The sequence below is a fragment of the Octopus bimaculoides genome, chromosome 12 (assembly GCF_046866305.1).
Source record: "Octopus bimaculoides isolate indiv1 chromosome 12, ASM4686630v1, whole genome shotgun sequence".
Taxonomy (NCBI): domain Eukaryota; kingdom Metazoa; phylum Mollusca; class Cephalopoda; order Octopoda; family Octopodidae; genus Octopus; species Octopus bimaculoides.
The window spans coordinates 10,305,136-10,312,635 of NC_142939.1; the positions used below are offsets into that span (position 1 = coordinate 10,305,136).

At 35.2% G+C, this 7,500-nt stretch overlaps 1 protein-coding gene across 3 annotated transcripts in view; it reads left to right on the plus strand.

The window, feature by feature from the left end:
- The window catches only part of LOC106876766 (diphthine methyl ester synthase), a 251,206-nt gene that overhangs the window by 140,677 nt on the left and 103,029 nt on the right, over positions 1 to 7,500 (plus strand). The window lies entirely within an intron of this gene.

Here is a 7,500-nt window from a genome sequence, read left to right on the forward strand (position 1 = left end):
CGTATGAGGTATCTAAGCAGAGGGAAGGATTTAACATGTAGACTAGGGATATCAAACTGTCAATGTTTTATCACAAAATGTCAGAGTAAAATTGTAATTCATCACAAGAAAATGACATTCAGCATTCAATTGCAACTTCACTTCAATTTCTTTAAATGCTTCTGAACATGATGATAAGTTCAGAAGTTTTGACCCAATAATTTATTACCTGTAATAAATGTCTGTTAGATGCTATACTAAACCATTCAGTGATAATGAATTTTTTATTTCTTAATTTTTTTTCTCTATTCAGTCGGTCTGTAAATGTGATAATTCATTAGTGGCAAGCCATCTGTTATTGACATCAATCACTCATTCTTGTAATTGCCCATCCTCTCTTACTGTCCGTCCATCATTCAACCTCCCTCATGCCAGCAAATATGTAGATGACATTACAGTCTCTCTTCCCTTACTCCCCCAAGCACTTTCATTCTTCCACCTTTCTACCCTCACATACTTACCATTTTGGTTCTCCCATCCTATCTTCCTTCCACCTTGGTCATTTTGTTCTGAACAAACACAGACACAGCAGAGTCAAGAGAGCATTTCGTTTTTACCCAAGACCTGAGTACTGATCCAGTGTTTACCATAATAAGATACTGTCAGCATACCCTGTAAAGTCTTTGGTGTTAGGAAGAGCAACCAACCATAGAAACCATGTAAACATTGGAAGATGTGGGTGGGATATGGTCCCCTGGCCCATAACATTGAGTACGAATTGCCTGGGGTATGTGACAACCCATGCAGCACATGTAGGCATGCAAAGCAGACACAAGATTAGGATAGTGTTCAGGATGACTGTTCACTTGATATTAGTGTGAAACAGTTTTCCTTTGTCTCAGTCTCTGAGCTATACCATGGTAGTACATTATGATTTCCTTGAAATCATATATATATATGTATGTGTGTGTGTGTGTGTGTGTATACACACACACACACACACACACACATGCATATACATAAACACACACACACACACACACATTGAGAGGTGTAAAAGTCTGCTGTTCCTCATTAATTTGTCATGTTAACTTTTTTCTAAAAACAAGGAATTCATTCTGAAATGGATTTTCTTCTTCCCACAGCAAGTTTACTGTACTCTTTTTACTGATTTTACTAAATAATGCAAGGCTTGCTGTTGCAGACCAACACTAGTGTCTTTGGAGTCTGGTCACATATATATGTGTGTGTGTGTGTGTGTGTGTGTGTGTGTGTGTGTGTGTGTGTGTGTGTGTGTGTGTGTGTGTGTGTGTGTGTGTGTGTGTGTGTGTGTGTGTGTGTGTGTGTGTGTGTGTGTGTGTGTGTGTGTGTGTGTGTGTGTGTGTGTGTGTGTGTGTGTGTGTGTGTGTGTGTGTGTGTGTGTGTGTGTGTGTAACATACATTAGCTCCACAGAATGATGGTATGTTCTCAAAGAACTGAGCTTGATGCAATTTCAGTTCTCAGAGTAGCTATTTCACTTATGCTGCCAGCCTACGATATTTTGCTGGTCCCTATATTGGTAAGAAATGGTTCCCAACTGGGTGACTTTCTTCACAGAGGCTGCATAAAGCCAAACACTTTTGTCATTTCCCTATAACCAATTCAAATTCAGGTGATATTTTCTATAGTTTTCTTAACTTTTTGCAAATCATTGAAAATTAATGATGAAAAATGTAACAAAATATCATTTCCAAATACAGAATTAATTAATTAATTAATTAGTTAATTAATTATTAATTAATTCATTAACTAATTCTCTGGATGACTTACTGAGTAATGCCACTTACTCATTTTTCTTCTAGCTCATACCAACAGCTAAAATTTATGAGATATCTGTGAGTTGTACAAACCTCAATGAAGGATTGCAAGGAATTGGCTACATTAGAGCCTAATGGAATGAAAAAAAAAAAAAAATCGATTAAATTCTGAAATATCATTTATCTAGCTTTATTATCTGTTGTCTTGCTAAATGGGGTGTGGAGGTGGAGTTAAGCCCCTTAATTACTTTGCATGAATACTAAATATATTTTTTCTCTTGTATCTATTTGAAAAGGGATTAAGCTAAAGGCACATGTAAGTTAAAATGATATAAGAGTAAGAGAAATAAATCAAAGTGGCCAGAGGCATGTATTTGAATAACATAGAGAAATGCCAGTAAGACTGTTACGATCAGATCCACTTGAGCAGGGGAGATAATCTCAAGATTTAATAATTCTACAAAACTGACCTGCCATTAGGAAAGGTGAAGGCTTATTATTTGGAGATGAGTGGACAGTTGTGGACACATGTTCCTGGCTCATTAGCCTTCATCGGCACAGCAATTGTCTGACCACATCTCCAGTAGCTGAAGACTCATACTTATCCAAGGCACTTACATTGTAACATACACCCATAACACATTCACTATTGTTTTGTTATTTTCATGGATTCAGCCATTGGTCTGTGGTCATACTGGAGCAGAAACTTTAAAAGAATTTTAGCTGATCACATTGAAAATAATCGTTATTTCAGTATGGTACTTATTTTACCAGTTCCTGTGTATTGAACAGCCAAACCATTTAAAAAAAAAATAGATTGCAACTTGTACCATTTTAAATAGGAACACATAGGCATGTGCATATATATATGCCAGTACTGCCTGACTGGCCCTCGTGCCAGTGGCACGTAAAAAGCACCCACTACACTCTCGGAGTGGTCGGCATTAGGAAGGGCATCCAGCTGTTGAAACCTCGCCAGATCAGATTGGAGTGATACAGCGAACACACTTCTCTGCATCATTGGAGCAAATATATTTTAGAAGAGAATTGCTGTCTAATACAAACTTGGAATTGGTAAAGTCAGGATAATTCTGTTGTCTGCTTCCCATAGAATGAGCAAAATTATCTATCCATATGAGGATAATGGAACTCATAAAACTTGAACATATGACTTAGTGTTCCTCAGTAATCTATCACCTTTAACTTTACACCTGTTTATTTAATAAACACAATACCTGTAAATTTCGAAATTCACTCAGAAGTTTGAAAAAGAAAACTGTAACAATTTGGAGATGTTTTTTTTAGAAAATTACATTCTATTTTAGTTATTTTTTTTTATTCTATGGTTTAGAGGAATTCCTAGGTTTCTTTGCTTAGTGTAAGAATTTATGTGTGTGTGAATGTATGTATATATTTTGTGTATGTGTGTGTAAATGCATGTGTGTATTTATATATAGACATATATATGTCCATGTCAGCATGGAAGGTAGACGTTAAATGTTAAGGATGATGTATGTATGTGTGTGTGTGTGTGTGTGTTGTGCATGTGTGTGTTTAATATATATATATATATATATATATATATATATATATATATATATATATGTATATATATATGATTTCACCTCCAGGAATATTTAATAGTCATGGATCATGGCATTTTATTTAATTATATTTAGTTAAAAATTCCTAGTTTTAGGCTAGTGAAGGTACATTACAGGTTGTTTACTTGTGAACATAAATTGGAAACCAAGGAGTGACTACACATCTGCCTGAAGAGATGCAAAAGAAAAATGTCTTGAAATTTGTAAATTAGAGCACTTGTCCTTGACTTTCACCAAAAAAAGATGAAAAAAAAAAAATAAAAAATAACAAAGAGAGAGTGAATCCAAATCTGAACTCTAAAGATTTTTCAGTTTGTTCAAGATATAAATATATTTTTGAACTAGGAAGTATTTTTAAATATTATAAGTTTTAAAGAAGTTTGCTTCCTGATTGCATGGTACCAGGTTCAGTCTCACTGTGTGGCAAAGCTTCTTTTGCTATAGCCCAAGGTAGACCAAGGCCTTGTGAGTGGATTTGATTAACAGAAACTGAAAAAAGCCCACCCACAGACCCACCCACGCACACACACACACACACACACACACACACACACACACAGATAGATAAATAGATATGATATATATGAGAGTGTGTAAATATATATCATCATAATCATCATCATCATTTAACGTCCAATTTCCATGCTGGCATGGGTTGGACGGTTTGACTGAGGGGTGCCACGCTGGGAGGCTGCACCAGGCTCCAATCTGATCTGGCAAGGTTTCTACAGCTGGATGCCCTTCCAAACACCAACCACTCTGAGAGTGTAGCGGGTGCTTTTTACATGCCACCGACAAGGGAGCCAATCAAGGTGCACTGGCATTGACCACGTTTGGATGGTGCTTGTTACATGCCACTAGCATGGGAGCCAGTCAGCAAAGAGTGCTTTGTGGAGGTTTTGATTGAGTTTAGGAAGAGGTTTTTTTCTTTTTGCCACAAAAGCCCAGAGCACCTGCACCAAAGCAAAGAGGGGCATCAAAACTGCTACTCACCTTCCCTACAGTCCAAACCTTGCCCCTTGTGATTTTAGGTTGTTCCCTAAGCTGAAGAAGAAAATGAAGGAGGCTTTGACAAGAGTCCTGGACACCTTTACTTTGGCGGACTTCCATGGGGCCTTCTCAAAGTCGCCAGAGTGATAGAACAGGTGCACTGACACAGAATTTCTACTTTGAAGGAGATTTTATACTTTCAAATTAATAAATGCCTCTCCTGAACATGTCTCAAAACTTCTGGAATGCATCTTGTATATGCGTGTGTGTGTGTGTGTGTGTGTGTGTGTGTGTGTGTGTGTGTGTGTATCTATGTGTGAGAATCTTTGTGTTTGTGTTTCTTCGCCACCACTACTTGACAACCGGTGTAGATTTGTTCATATCCGGTAAGCAAAAAGTGACTGACGGGAACAAGAAAATGATAAAAGATAAGTGATAAAAGAATGTTTCCTGTTACTGCAGTTTGGTATTTTGCATAATTTTAAGACTTATTTCCTGTTTACAATGTAGTATGTGTTAGATATAAAATATCATGTGGTCGTTCTGATCTCCTCATCTATATGTGAATATTGTAAAGAGCAAAGGACATGAAAGCCCCATCAGATGGTTGAATGCAAATGTTGTGTCTCTCAAGGCCTTCGTTAGGAACATCGCTAAGTTGTGCATTAAACGATGCAACTTAGAAATGATAAAGAATTTACTGACTGCCAGATGTTCTTTCAGTAATTTGGATATTTCACCATACAGTTTTGTTGTGTATATCATGCGGCATAATAATTTAGGGGTTGTTTGCTTTAGATGTTTACTTTATCTTCCTCAATGCTCTGTATTATCAAGAGACCCTGCATTGCTCCCTTATTTTTCCTCATATGTTTATATTCTAGTTAGGGAGTTCCATTCACAATTGCAAGGTCATCATTTCAATTGTCAGACCTGGTGGTGAGTTATGTTTCTGAGCAGAACACTTCATTTCCTGTTACTCCAGTCCACTTAAATGTAAATGAATTACTCCGATATGGACTGGCATCTCATTTAGGGAATGCGATCCACCACACATTAACAAGGACTGGACCTTGTGGTGGGCTATTACAGGCACATGGATCACATAGTCTTCTAGCATTTCAAACCAAGTACATTGTCACTCAGAGTAACAACTATATAGTATTTGTATATAGTTTTAGTAGCATATTGTTAGAGTATTTTATTATGTCTTCAACAGAAGGTTGTAATGTACCACTGGTCTTTTAATAGTTCATTTAAAATTTTTTCCTCTTCTAATTAGTGTTTTATTACAACTGAAATATTGATTAAATTTTGATTTTATCGTTGTTAATTATTCAGCACTGTATTGTCAGACATCGCTCTTTTTTTACTTACAAACTCTAAACTTTAATTGCTATATGGTTGCTTGATCTTGCAGAATTAATAGCTAAAGCTCTTAAATCATATTCTATCATCTTATTGGACAAAGTAATCCTGCACATACCAAAAGACAGGATGACCATGGTTGATCTGACTTTGGATTACAGAACTTGGGTTTAAATATTAACAACTATTTACTAAACTTATAGAATATCTTTTACACTTATTATTTCCTACATGTAAACTCTCTTTGATCTCTGTGTCTGTCTTTCTCTTTGTTTCTCCTTACCTCTCTTGCTCCTCCTCTTTTTCCTCTCTCCCTCACTCTGTCTCTCCTTTTTCTCTTTGTTTCTCTTCTCTCACTTCCTTCATACTACTCCCCCTTTGTCTCTGACTATCATCTCTTTCTTCTCATTCTTTCTCTCTATTCCCCCCTTTCCTCTCTATTATTTCTCTCCTTTCACCCCCATGCCTCTCTCTCTCTGTTCTTTCTCTCTCTGTTCTATCTCTCTCTTTCTGTGTACCTTTCTTTTTTTTACACTCATTTTTACTATCCGTTAATTACTTATAATTAGGTTTACTACACTAATAGTAAAATGTAATAATACAAAGTGCTACCTATACCAAGTTAAGACAAATAATAATAATAATAATAATAATAATAATAATAATAATAATAATAATAAATGATGATGATGATGATGATGATCATAGTAATTAAAAAAGTGATAATAATAATAGTAATAATAAATCAATAAATAATTAAATAATTCAATAAATAAATAAGATAGCTCATATAACTAAAACAAAACGTAAGAAAGAAAAAGCACATTTTATTTCATTACTGCCGTAGATAATTATCAATTATAATTATAAGTTAAATGTAAAAAAAGTAAATAATTGTAAAATATAATTTTCAAATCTATTTTGAAAAATAGTGAAAATTAAATTTTCTCTCTAGTTAAAGACATAGATACAATTTAACTGTGTGACTTGTTTAAGCTTCTTCTTCAAATGATGCTACATGTTTGTAAAATATGGTACATTAGTATGTAAATCATCATAATGATGGAGATGATGATGATTATGATAATTATCATCATTTTTACTATCATCATACACACCACCACCACCACCACTGCTGTCATCATTGTGTTTTATTTTTATTTATCCATTTATTTGTATAGAAATGGTTTGTAATACATTACTGAATGTATGTGTGTGTGTATGTGTATATATATATTATATATATATATATATATATATATATATATATATATATATATATATATATATATATATATATAGGTTCAAAACAGGAAAAAGTAAAAAAAAAACAACAACCTAAGGACGTGATACAGATTGTGTTACTGGACGCTCGGGAAAGGAAGGAAAGAGAATTTGACGTTTCGAGCGGAGCTCTTCGTCGGAAACAAAGAAAGTCCAAAGAAGGGAAAGACAGAGGAAGAATTATTGCTTATAATGAACATTCTTTTCTACTCTAGGCACAAGGCCCGAAATTTTGGGGGACGGGGCCAGTCAATTAGATCGACCCCAGTACGCAACTGGTACTTAATTTATCAACTCTGAAAGGATGAAAGGCTAAGTTGACCTTGGCGGAATTTGAACTGAGAATGTAAAGACAGACAAAATACCGCTAAGCATTTTGCTGGCATGCTAACGTTTCTTATTTGTTTCTTTCTTTACTGCCCACAAGGGGCTACACACAGAGGGTACAAACAAGGACAGACAAACGGATTAAGTCGAT